This window comes from Chenopodium album, chromosome 8 (assembly GCF_948465745.1).
Source record: "Chenopodium album chromosome 8, dcCheAlbu1.1, whole genome shotgun sequence".
Lineage (NCBI taxonomy): Eukaryota > Viridiplantae > Streptophyta > Magnoliopsida > Caryophyllales > Amaranthaceae > Chenopodium > Chenopodium album.
The window spans coordinates 73247694-73261628 of NC_137841.1; the positions used below are offsets into that span (position 1 = coordinate 73247694).

The 13935-nt window shown below is 33.8% G+C and overlaps 1 long non-coding RNA gene across 1 annotated transcript; it reads left to right on the forward strand.

Annotated features, from left to right (window-relative positions):
- Positions 1 to 513: 513 nt before the first annotated feature.
- LOC145642339 (uncharacterized) lies at positions 514 to 3224 on the forward strand. Its single transcript, XR_014115667.1, has 2 exons — positions 514 to 852; positions 1354 to 3224. It is a non-coding gene; the product is annotated as an uncharacterized LOC145642339 (long non-coding RNA).
- The last annotated feature ends 10711 nt before the right edge of the window (positions 3225 to 13935 follow it).

Sequence of the window (13935 nt, forward strand, 5' to 3'; positions counted from 1 at the left end):
ATACCCGTCCCTAGCTACAAGACGTTTTTAGGACATGTTCACATTTACTGAACTGAACTGAACTGATTTGAGCTGAACTGAACTAAAATGAATATTTTATGAGAGAGGGAAATTAGAAGCGAATTAAACTTAACTGATTGAAGCTGACTGAAATAAACTGAAATTAAGTAAATGTGAACAGACCCTTAGAGTTATGCATACGATATTACGATGATACGGGTTTTCTAAATTTAATTAATTTTAATTTTAATAGTATTTGATTTTTAATCATCGAGTGCATATCTAGGGTTAGAGATTTTATGTTGAGGGGTTCAAATTTTAAACATGTGTCCAACTTTAGACGGCACACCAAAACACAAGCAGTTCTTATCTGTCATGCCTTTGAATTTTCTCGTCCATTAAAAAAACCCACCTAAATTTATCACCAACCGACTTAAATACGTCAGCAACCATCTAACCGTCCATCCCAAATCCCTAGATCTAATCTCAGCCGTTCCTTTCCACCCTCTTCATCAATAAATTGCCCCTCTTCCGCCTCACAACTTTGTCATTCATTCAATCTTATCATCTATTCGCTTTTTCTCTCTCCTCTCAAAAATTATGCAACTCTGAATTTCTCAGATCTACGTTATTTAGATCTGAATCATGAATTTATTTCAATTGATTCGAACAGATCGTTCGACGATCTACGTTTCGAGTATGATTTCTTCGTGTTCCGTCAATGGATGATCTCTCAATTCCGATTCACTCTGCTATGGCGGTGATGATGCTGGGTTTGTTGTGTTCTTCAATTTCTGGAGGCGAAATACTATAGATCGTACTCAATCAGAAGCAGATTATTCATCGGAGATGGTGAGTTTTCAGATCTGACCTGTTTAATTCATAGTTTTGTGATTCTGAGCCTTTAAACTATCAGATCTTGTTGATTTATGTAATTTTTATTCAATTAGTCTCATTACTTTGATTGATTATACGTTATAGCATGATATCTGCAAGATCTTTCGATTAAACTTGATTCTTATAAATTTTAAACGATTTGATTGCTAAGAACATGATATAATAGCATGTCTTCGACTTATTGACGCAGATCTCATATGTCATAAAGATTTTAATTATACGATTGTTCTTAACTCCTGATTTATGTTTATTTTGTCTATCTTAGATTGATGCAACTAAAGAGCATGATTTATCAAGATCTTTTGTTGTTTATGTTTCTTGTTAATGATTTGATTAGGTTAGACCTTAGATTCTTAAAGTTTTACAATCTGAACTCGATTTATTGAATTACGTTTCATAGCTGAATTTGCAATATCACAAAGTTCTCGAGCTAATTCGTGTTAACCTGTTTCTCAGATTGATGATACCTGAATGATGAATCTCACGGCTAATCTGAACGTTATGAAACCCGTGCTGATGGTGATTTCACACACGGTCGAGTTTCTTTGAAGCTAAAGTGAAACCGTAAATTACAAGTGGATTTTCAACTGCTCGTTGCTGCTCTGCTGTAATGGTGGTTTGTATGTATTGCCAGTATGATGGTATTGGATTTATGATGTTGATTAGATTTGAATCTGGTAGGATTCATTTCTCTGTGTGCGAAGTGAGGATGAAAAAAAATTGTGAGTGAAAATAATCCGACCTTTGCCATGTTGGGTGCGCTCGCTTGGCAGGTCAACCCTTAATAAAAAAAGAAACATTTTTGTGGTTTGTTGGGGAAGATGGCACGGTGTTTTGGCCGGCTCTTCCCCACTGTGTGCTTGTGTCTGTCTCTCTTCTCTCTTTCTTTCCTTCTCTCTTTTTCTCTGTTCCCTTCTCCTTCGATTGAAATCGTAGTTATGCATCGATTGACAGCCCCGATCATATCCGTCTCATCCTTTGGAGCGTTCGGTTTACAGGTATATTTTCTTAGCTAATACTCAGTTGAATATTCCATTAACTATCAATTTCGGTCTTCATTTATAACATGGTTTAGGTTTAGGGATTGAGATTATTATGCCGCTAAACTTGAATTATCATACTAAAAATAATAATAACCTAGTTCTGTCTTAATTAGAAGAAATATCATTAATCAGTAGTTAACGGTCATTTATTAGGGAATCAATGATTAAAGGATTCCGGTTAGTTTTATAATTTAAACTAATTTGATTACACCTTTAAAATTATTGCATCATTCCATTGTTAAATAGTTTTATAGTTTTATTACCATCGACGACCGTCATCTATCTTGGCCAATTTAAGTTGACCAACATATTATCGTATTTCATTTTATTAATCAGTGCTAGTCATTATCAATTGATCCATTAACTATCTGAACTGAACTGCCCTAATAGACTAACTTGTCTCAATTATTTTTGCTATTGATCTAGTTTTAGCTTTTATTTTGCAATTTGTATATTTTTCATTTCATTTTATTACTATAAAAAAGATTTATTGCATTTGCAAATATTAAAGTATTAATTTTCAACAATATCCCGTGGTGGCATTGATGATGTTATCAATGATCTGCCTAGTAGGATATCAGTTGTAAAGTAATTGTGTATAGGTTGTGCTAGGTGTTACTAGGAATTCTATGTACTTGTATGAATTGTGGGTGTTGCAAGATTTTGTATATGAGTATTGGGCAGTTTGTTCGACCATATGCCATTGTTAGTGATGCCGAGGACAAGGGATCGGAGTGGATGCTGGAGCTGAAGACACGAAGACCTGAAGTTAAAACCTTGAACGCGCAAGGTATTGATTTTGGTTGCTGCACGGGGTTCCTTTGTTTCAGTCGAACAATATTAGTCTCACACCTTTGATATGTGCCGGCCCTTTTTTGTGGTTGATTTGTTCTCTTTCTAGTCCGTACATTAGTATATGTTGGATACGGTATGGTTCTTCAAGTTGCTGTACCGGTGTATTTGCTCCAGTGTTTCAGGTTGTTTTACTCATGTGGATGCTGCTGCTTTAATTGGAAATGGAAAGGCAAATTATTTGTTACACAGGCGCTTAATAGCCTGTTTTCTAAATATGAATTGAAGCAAATTTTCAAGGAACGTCAAGTGGATAAGTTCTCTTCTCTTGTGAAATCTTGTTTATATTAAGCACATTTTAGTTCTGTAAATTTATTGCAGTAATAATTTCGTAGTTGATGGCTATTTACTTAGATTTGTCCGAGGCCTGTTGGAGACGGATATGAGTTTAATCTTCGAGTTAAATTAGTGCAGTACTTTTATTCATTCCTTTATTTCCTGCGAAAGGTTGCCATCTTATTTGTGTTTTAGTTAATATTTGTTTTTTTTTTTTTTTTTTTTTTTTTTGACAAATAGTTTATATTTGTGAGTACTAATAGTTGAAACATTTTTTTGTTAGTTGGTAATTTGTGATTTTAAACGCTATTTTTGCGAGTTAATGAACCTAACGGTTGAATACTTGAATTTTGGGCTTTTTTTTTTTTTTTTTTTCCTACAAATTCTATTTAGAAATTCCTTTTCAAGTTGAAAATCAGCCTTTTTATTGAAGGTTTTGATAAAGATTGTTTAATTTTATAATATGTAGTAATTTTATCATTGCTTATTTCAGTCTGTGTTGGATTTTGGTTTTGTTTTCAGTCTATTTAAAAAAACCGCTTTTAGGCTTTTGATTATAAAAGCCATTTTTTTTATCTAATTAATTTTTTTGTTTGAGGAAGTTTTTTGGCAGAGTATTTCAAAGTCATGTTTGTTTTTTTCTTATTGGAAAAATATTTTTGATGAAACTATGAATTTATGGAAGTACCACATCTTGTACTTGGTTTATATCTTCTACTTAGTATATATCTTCTACTTTAAACGAATGCTTATGTGTTTCAAAAAAATTAAAAAAAATTGCTTTGTTATAAATGGTTGAACTTTGTTTTTTCATTTCATTTGTGCCCCGTAGGTTTTTACAATGATTGACTTTGCTGTGACTTAATAAGTATATTTAGTCAAAATAAAATGGTTAATAATAACTGTTAACGGACAGTTTGTCTTAAAGCATAATGTTAATGATATTGATTTAATTTACATAGCAATGCTTAAAAGATTTACGGAGTATTGTATTGGTTTGGTAATTCTAAGCACAAATTTAAAGAACTATAAGGAAGAAGTCTCGTTAACCTGAATGATAAATGGAACTGTAAGCTCAAAATGGTAGAGCGACCAGGGTATACAACCTGGTAGGTTGGTGGTTCGAATCCACCCAGGTCCCGACAATATATCAAAATCTTGATTGGCTATTTGAAAGAAAATACTTATCTGTCATTTTCTGATTAATAATGAGCCACATTAGCCTTGGATAAAGTTGGAGAGACTTGCATTAATTGTATTAACAAGAGATGATGTTTAGATATTACGGAGTAATATTAGTCTATTAGAGGCTGTTTAAAGCTGAATATTAACTGAATTGAAACATTAAAAAACTGCATTAATTGTTATTATGTAATTTCGTTGTTACTGGGTTAATGTTAAGCATGATATTGGTGATTATGGAATTTGTTTGTTTTAATTGTGGAAAGAAATCATTCAAGTATAACTATTTTCTTCTTGTTTGAGGAGGGTAGGTAATTGTTATCTTAGATTTTAGAGAAGTAACAAATAAAGTTGTCAATTCGGGTAAACGGGACAGGTTTGGGTTGGGTAAGAGTGGGTCGGGTAACTCGGCTCGGGTCAATTAAGATTAATTCCATAACCTATACAGGTCGGGTTTGGTTTGGGTCATGCTTAAGTCGGGTCATACTTCTTATCGGGTTTGGGTCGGGTTTAGGTCAGGTTTAATTCGGATTTTCACGGGTTAAAACGATGATAGGGTAATTTTCGGATTCGAGTCGGGTTCGGTTCAAATCAATAATTTGCGGGTTAGAATCAGGTCGGGTAATTTCTCGAGTTTGAGTCGGGTTCGGTTCAAGTTAATAATTTGCGGATTACAATCAAATCGGGTCATTTTCAAGTCAGGGTCATTCTCTAGTTTAAATCGGGTTATGTTCAAGTTAATAATTTGCAGGTTACAATCAGGTCAGGTCATTTCAAAGTCAAATCATATTCGGGATCAACTAAATATAATTATCATTTTTATCAAGCCAATAATTTCTTTGACTATAATATATATGACAATATACTAGGAAACTATAGTCAATAATTTAGGAAGATAATTATCTCCTTTGACCATACAACAAATATATACTATATTTAACCCTTAAATTTGAGAACGGTACTTCTTTCTTTTGCTGGCCTAGACCGACTTGGTCTCCCAAGACAGAATGCTTTGATTAACAATAATAAGGTGGTCTAAATTGCATTAAAGGTGATTTGGTGAGAAAATTTTGGTAGAATATAAGTCAGGTCAATAACAAGTCGTATTAATTTCGAGTCGGGTTCGTATCAGGTTGAATTTTTGGGTTGGTTAAGTAATAAGTATGGTAAATTCGAGTCGGGTCAATAACAAGTCGGGTTTAATTTGAGTCAGGTCAATAAAAAGTGGGCTTGATATCGGGTCGGGTTTGTAACAGGTTGGGTTAAATTAATTCAGGTGGGATTATGAACGGGTCGGGTTGAATTCATGTCAGATTACTAACAAGTCAGGTTAAATTCGGGTTCTGACGAGTTAAAACGGGTTTGAATCAATCTCGGTTCAAGTCGGGGCCTGTATCGAAAAGCCTTGAGTTTCTAGGGAATACGTCTCAAGGTGATATAATATCGTTTGGAAGCATATATGATCACTATTTGTCGTCATAAATGTTCGTGGAAGGCTTTAGTTAATGAAATCGGTGCAAATTGTAAAACAGAAAATTGACCGTTTAAAGACAAATTGCATGGTTCCATCCACCCAATTGGACTATCAAAGGGTATTAGGAACCAAGGTAAACATTTCGACAATTTTTATTTTCGGGCAAATAAAAAGTAAAAAAAATTCCAAAATTAAAGGCTAATATCTACGTTTTTTGAGAAATTTTGGAAGTTTCGAGGCCTGATGTCGCAAACTCTTAAGAATTTAGGGAATACATCTAGGGGTCATATAACATCGTTTGGAACCATATATGATCATTATATGTTGTCATAGATGTTAGTGGTAGGTTTTAGTTAATGAAATAGGTACAAGTTGTAAACCGATAAATTGGCCGTTTAAAGACAAATTGAATGGTTCCACCCACCCAATTGGACTCTCGGAAGGCATTAAGGACCATTGTAAAAATTTCGACAATTTTTATTTTTGGGCGAAAAAAAGTTAAAAAATTCCAAAATTGAAGGATTATATCCACGCTTTTTGAGAAATTTTTGCAGTTGGGTACAATGTCGAAAAACCATGAGCTTTTAGGGAATACATCTCAGTATATAATGACGTTTGGAACTTTATATGATCATTATATGTTGTCATAAATGTTCGTGGAAGGCTTGAATTAAATAAATCGGTGCAAATTGTAAATCGGTAAATTGGTCGTTTAAAGGCAAATTGGATGGTTACACCCACCCAATCGGACTTCCGGAGAGTATTAGTGACCATGGTAAAATTTCGAACAATTTTATTTCCGGGCGAAATAAAGTAAAAAAAAACTCCAAAATTGAAGTCCAATATCCACTTTTTAAATTTTTTTTTGAGATTTCGAGGCTTGATGTCGAAAAGTCTTGGAATTTAAGTGAATACATTTCGAGGTCATTTCGAGGTATGCTTGAATAAATGAAATCGTTGCAAATTGTAAATCGGTAAATTGGCTGTTTTAAGGCAAATTGTGTGGTTCCACCCACCCAATTGGACTCCCAGAGGGTATTACGGACCATTTTAAATATTTCGACAATTTTTATTTTAGGGCTAAATAAAAGTCAAAAAATTCCAAAATTGAAGGCTAATATCCACGCTTTTTGAGAAATTTTGGAGGTTTCAGGGCTCGGTGTCGAAAAGACTTGAGATTTTAGGGGATACATCTTAGAGTCATATAATGCCCTTTGGAACCATATATGGTCATTAGATGTTGTCATAAATGTTCGTGGTAGGCTTGAATTAATAAAACCAATGCAAGTTGTAAATCAATAAATTGGTTGTTTAAAGGCAAATTGGATGGTATCACCCAACCAATTGGACTCCCAGAAGGTATTAGGGACCATGGTAAACATTTCGGTAATTATTATTTTCGGGCAAAAAACAGTCAAAAAATTGCAAAATTGAAGACTAATATCCACATTTTTGAGAAATTTTGGAGGTTTCGAGGCTCGATGTCGAAAAGTTTTGAAATTTTAAGAGATACATCTCATGGTAGTATAATTCCGTTTTGGAACCATTTATGATCATTATAAGTTGTCTTAATGTTCGTGGTAGGCTTGATTTAATGAAATCTGTGCAAGTTATAAACTAGTAAATTGGTCGTTTAAAGACAAATTGGATGGATACACTCACTCAATTGGACTCCCGGAGGGTATTAGGGACCATGGTAAAAATTTCGGCAATTTTTATTTCCGGGCAAAATAAAGTCAAAAAATTCCAAAATTGAAGGCTTATATACACGTTTTTTGATAAATTTTTGACGTTAGGTACGGCGTAGAAAAACCTTGAGATTTTAGGGAATACAACTCGTGGTCATATAATGTTGTTTGGAACCATATATGATCATTATATATTGTTATAAATGTTCGTCGTAGGCTTGAGTTAATGAAATCGGTGCAAGTTGTAAATCGGTAAATTGGTCGTTTAAAAGCAAATTAGATAGTTCCACCCACCTAATTGGTCGCCCGGAAGGTATTGGGGACCATGGTAAACATTTCGGCAATTTTTATTTTTTGGCGAAAATAAGTCAAAAAATTCAAAAATTTAAGACTAATATCCACGCATTTTGAGTAATTTTGAAGGTTTTAGGGCCCGGTGTCGAAAAAGTCTAAAGAATTAAGGGATACATCTTTGGTCATATAATTCCGTTTGGAACCGTATATGATCATTATATGTTGTCATAAATGTTCATGATAAGCTTGAATCAAAGAAATCAGTGTAAGTTGTAAACCGGTAAATAGGCCGTTTAAAAGCAAATTGGATGGTTCTACCCACAAAATTGGACTCCCTCAATGTATTAGGAATCATGGTAAATATTTCGGCAATTTTTATTTACGGGCGAAATAAGGTCAAAAATACAAATATTGAAGGCTAATATCCACACTTTTTGAGAAATTTTGTAGTTTCGGCGGCCGGTGTCTAAAAGTCTCGAAATTTTAGGGAATAGATCTTGGGGTCATATAATAACGTTTGAAACCATAAATGACCATTATATGTTGTCATAAATGTTCGTGGTAGGCTTGAGTTATAATGAAATCGGTGCAAGTTGTAAATCGGTAAATTCATAATTTAAAGAAAAATTGGATGGTTCCATCCACAAAATTGGACTTCCGGAGGGTATTAGGAACCATGGTAAACATTTCGGCAATTTTTATTTAGTGTAGAAAAAACAAAGTAAAAAAATTCCAAAATTGAAGGCTAATATCCACGTTTTTTAAGAAATTTTAGAGGTTTCGGGGCCCAGTGTCGAAAAGTTTTTAAATTTTAGAGGATATATCTCTGGGTCATAAAATGCCATTTGGAACCATAAATGATCATTATATGTTGTTATAATGTTCGTGGTAGGCTTGAGTTATTGAAATCGGTGTAAGTTGTAAACCGGTAAATTGGTCGATTAAAGGCAAATTAGTTGGTTCCACCCACCCAGTTGGACTCCCGGAGGGTATTAGGGACCATGGTAAACATTTCGGCAATTTTTATTTTCGAGTGAAAATAAGTCAAAAAATTCCAAAATTGAAGGCATTCGTATTTTGAGTAATTTTGAAGGTTTCAGGGCCCGGTGTCGAAAAAGTCTAAGGAAATAGGGGATACATCTCTGGTCATATAATGTCGTTTGGAACCGTATATGATCATTATATGTTGTCATAAATGTTCGTGGTAAGCCTGAATCAAAGAAATCAGTGTAAGTTGTAAACCGGTAAATAGGCCGTTTAAAGGCAAATTGGATGGTTCCACCCACAAAATTAGACTCCTTCAAGGTATTAGGGATCATGGTAAATATTTTGGCAATTTTTATTTACGGGCGAAAAAAGGTCAAAAATACAAATATTGAAGGCTAATATCCACACTTTTTGAGAAATTTTGTAGTTTCGGCGGCCGGTGTCTAAAAGTCTCGAAATTCTAGGGAATAAATGTCGGGGTCTTACAATAACGTTTGAAACCATAAATGACCATTATATGTTGTCATAAATGTTCGTGGTAGGCTTGAGTTATAATGAAATCGGTGCAAGTTGTAAATCGGTAAATTCATCATTTAAAGGAAAATTGGATGGTTCCATCCACAAAATTGGACTTCCGGAGGGTATTAGGAACCATGGTAAACATTTCGGTAATTTTTATTTAGTGTAGAAAAAACAAAGTAAAAAAATTCCAAAATTGAAGGCTAATATCCACGTTTTTTGAGAAATTTTAGAGGTTTCGGGGCCCAGTGTCGAAAAGTCTTTAATTTTAGAGGATATTTTTCTGGGTCATAAAATGCCGTTTGGAACCATATGTGATATATATATATATATATATATATATATATATATATATATATATATATATATATATATATATATATATATATAGTTTGGTGGAGTTGGTGGTGAAGTCACCTTGTGACTTTGAGGTTACAAGTTCGAGCCCTACAACCTACTAAATGCTTGGGAGTGGCAACATTTAGAAACATTTTTGAATTGTCTCTTTAGATTGCAACATTTTTCATTTGTTGTCTTTGTAAAAGTGTTGCCTTATGTATTATTTTACCTTGGTTTTCAAAATTGTTGCCTTTGAATAAAAATGTGTTGCCTTATGAATAGACAACGGGGGCATATACTACGCCTCATATGTGTTGCCTTAGCTACAAGGCAACACTTTTGTTATATTAGGCAATGATTTTTCACTGTTACCTTTGCTTTATTTTGTTGTAGTGGTTGTTCGTTCTATCCACCCAATTGGACTCCCGGAGATGGAGTATTAGGGACCATGGTAAACATTTCGGTAAATTTTATTTCCCGGCGAAAATAAGTCAATAAGTTCCAAAATTGAAGGCTAATAACCACGCATTTTGAGACATTTCGAATGTTTCGGGACGCTGTGTCGAAAAGCATTGAGATTTTAGGGGATACATCTCGGGGTTATATAATGTCGTTTGGATTCATATATGATCATTATATGTTGTCATAAATGTTCGTGGTAAGTTTGAGTTAATGAAATCGGTGCAAATTGTAAACCGGTAAATTGGTCGTTTAAAGTTAAATTGGATGGTTTCACCCAGTCAATTGGACTCCCGGTGGATATTAAGGACCATGGTAAACATTTCGACAATTTTTATTTTCGGGTGTAAAAAAGTCAAAAAATTTCAAAATTAAAGTCTAATATCCACGCTTTTTGAGAAAGTTTGGAGGTTTCGGACTAACAAATAGTGGAAGGTAATTATTACCTTAGTTTTTAACCATACAGTTAGACTTGTTCTGATTTACCGAAAAGAACCGACCCTTAATAATGGTAATGATTTAATTGAATTTATTCCTATCCTAAAAAATACTCTGACCAAACATCATGCTCTCAATTCTATGCCAAGAACTATTGAAAAATAATAATAATAATAATAATAATAATAATAATAATAATAATAATAATAATAATAATAAAAAAAAAAAATCTATGCCAAGAACTATTGAAAGAAAATAATAATAATAATAATAATAATAATAATAATAATAATAATAATAAAAAATTTATGCCAAGAACTATTGAAAGAAAATAATAATAATAATAATAAAATAATAAAAATAAAAAAAATCTATGCCAAGAACATTTCATGAGACAATCCAATCAAGGCTTTGTTTTAGTTGTTTTTATTTTTTATTTTTTTTCCTTTTTTCTAAGGAAAAATTGTAAATAATAATCCCAACTTTGCTCCATTTTCTTTTAATAATCCCAACTTTAGATTATTCTAGAATAATCCGAACTTTAGGGGCTGTTTTCTTTCTTCAATCCCATTAACCGGTTACCTGTTAAACAGGTTATTTTCTTTTTATTTTTTAAATACAAGCCACATGTCAAGAGTTAATTAGCCAAAAAAAATTTTAAAATTAAAAAAAAAAAAAAAAAAAATCAGAAACCCCCTTCCCTTCCCTGCCACCCCAGCCACACCGTCCACCAAAACCTCAGCCTCACCACCCACCGGAAAACTCCAGCCTTCTTCCCGTTGGCCAGCCGCCCCTTTCCACACACGCTACAACCACAAACAACAACAACAAACACCAGCAACTCAGCCCAAACTACCGCACAACTCGCAAATAGCCAAACAACCACCATCACCACCAGCCTAAATCGTCAACCACAACACCCATCACTACCTCATCATCGATTCGCCACCTGCAATCAGAAATTCAACAACCAATTTCATCAATTTCAGCATTCAATAGCAGTAACAACTTCGAATTATTCTCATGGAGTGCGCTCACGGGGTTGGTGGTTCGACGGGGAAGGGGGAGTGCGCTCACGAGGGTGGTGGTTCAAGGAGAAAGGGCGACGGGCGACGGGACGGGAGTAGAGGTGGGTGACCAACGGGAAGATTGGGGCGGCAAAGGCAATTGAGCTATTGCGGAGAACCCGAAGTGGGTTTCGATCGAGGTGGCGAAGTTGGATCGGCGGAGTCGGAAAAAGTTTATGCTACTGCGAAGGACTCCGACGCAGGGGGAGGTTTCAGGGGAGTTCTGGTGTTTTCGGGGTGTGTGCGTGGGTTTTGTGGTGGCGGAGGGCAAGGCGGTGGATGTGATTGGGGGTTACAGTGGGAGGCTAGGTGGTTTCTGGTTTTTTTTTTTTTTAAATTTTTTTTGCACCAATGACAAGATGACACGTGTAATGTAACCTACTATTAGAGGTCATTGACTTTTGTTAAACGGTTTGGGATTGAAGAAAGAAAACAACCCCAAAAGTTCGGATTATTGTAGAATAATCTAAAGTTGGGATTATTAAAAGAAAATGGAGCAAAGTTGGGATTATTATTTCTAAATTTTCCTTTTTCTAAAGATTGATATATTTTGTGCTTCTTAAACAGGTCGTTGTCGTATTATTTTGTCTGACATTATTTGAAATCGTGTATGATATACATATATTTTTTCCCATGAACTTATTTTGTGAACTTGAACTTGTTTATTACAACTAGTTCTATAAAAGGATTTTTCATACGAAGTATAACTTTTGAAATCCCTCTCTCAGAAACCATGCATTATCCCTGATGTTAGCTTTGAAAAAAAATATTCCGTAATGTTTGTAAATATCCATGAAACTAATACGGAGTGAAGTGCATAAAGTAAACTTTTGAAGTAGAAACTTGTGAAAATAAAAATTTATATTATGTAAAAGTTGCTTTTATGAATTACAAATTTACAATACTGTGGACTTCTGGAGTATAATAGCATAATACGGAGTAATTACACTAGTTAATCTCACTATCATGTTGTACAAAAGCCTAAGGTATGGTGGTCTTGAATCAATCGATAGTTAAGACTAAAGAGGCATAATTGGATGGTTTTTAACCATTTAAGTAGTCTCTTGAGGTTTTATAGGGTCCTTTACAACCAACTATATACGAAGTAACATTTATAACTAATGGGCATATAATGCACTGAAAATGAGTTTAGCTAAATGACATGATCATGAGATGTATATATATTAGGGCCTATATTTAGTGTGTATTTTATATAGCTAACGGGCCTATCTCATGAGCCCTAAACTTTGCTAGGTTGTATATATACTCTACTCGTGACAATATAGTATGCCATAGTGGTATTTAGGAAATGCAAAAGGCGATTTCAATCATTAACAACGCATTTAGGGGTCCATTGAGATGTAAATAATCGATTAACTTATCACATCTTCGTTGGCGTTTGTTCACTATATTGTTTATAGTGATGTTACACCCTCCATTTTTGATATTGATAATTTATTTGTTGATAGTGAAGCCTTTGATTTTTGGTGTTTTGATAGTGAAGCCTTTGCAATATAACAATGAAGGCATCCAAATATCGACTCGAAGGTATCCAAATTGGGGCTACTTTATGTTAAGAAACACAAATAATTTAGAGCTCTAATTTTTATTTTATTTTTGAAAGATAGAGCTCCAATTTTTAATTGTTGGTTTAAATAATTTAATGTGAAGCAATTGTAGACATACAAATAAAAAGAGGGTACACCATACACATGATACTATCATGCATTACCAAGAAATGGGGATTATGCATGCATACAATGTACCTTTGGATGTCCTTTTATAATTATTTAAAATACAAGTTGAGTATTTTTCATCATTTTTATAAAAAGAAGAAATTCCAAAATTCTCTCCCTTTTTACAAAAATCAGCTAAAAGTTCCCAAAATGCACCCATCGAAAATACAGCCAATTGTATTTTAGTAAACTTCGTTGAACACAACACAAGCAGACAACTTTGAAAGTTGAAACCTTTACTCATTGGAATGCAAACAATATACGCCTTACCATAGGATGATGTACACTTTCGTAAACGCGTAAGCCGACCATTATTCAATAGAGAAAAACGTGTCTGAAAACATCATGGTAACTTCGTAGACAACCAGCAAGCAATCCCGTAAAATTTTACAATATATTTACGTCAACTAATACTCCCTTCGTCCCTTAACTACATTCCTATTTCTAACATTTATTACTCACATAATAAAGAGAAAGACACGTAATTAAGGGACAGAGGGAGTGTAATAATACGGAGTATTAGAAATTTAGAAAGCATTGATTTTAAGAGAACTACTATAAAACGTATTCAATAGTTGTATTATTCCCGTAAAGATGTACTGGGAAAGTTATGTTTAACAACAATATAGAGATTATAGAGATTACATATACGATTATAGACTAGTAAAAATAGAAGAAAAACAA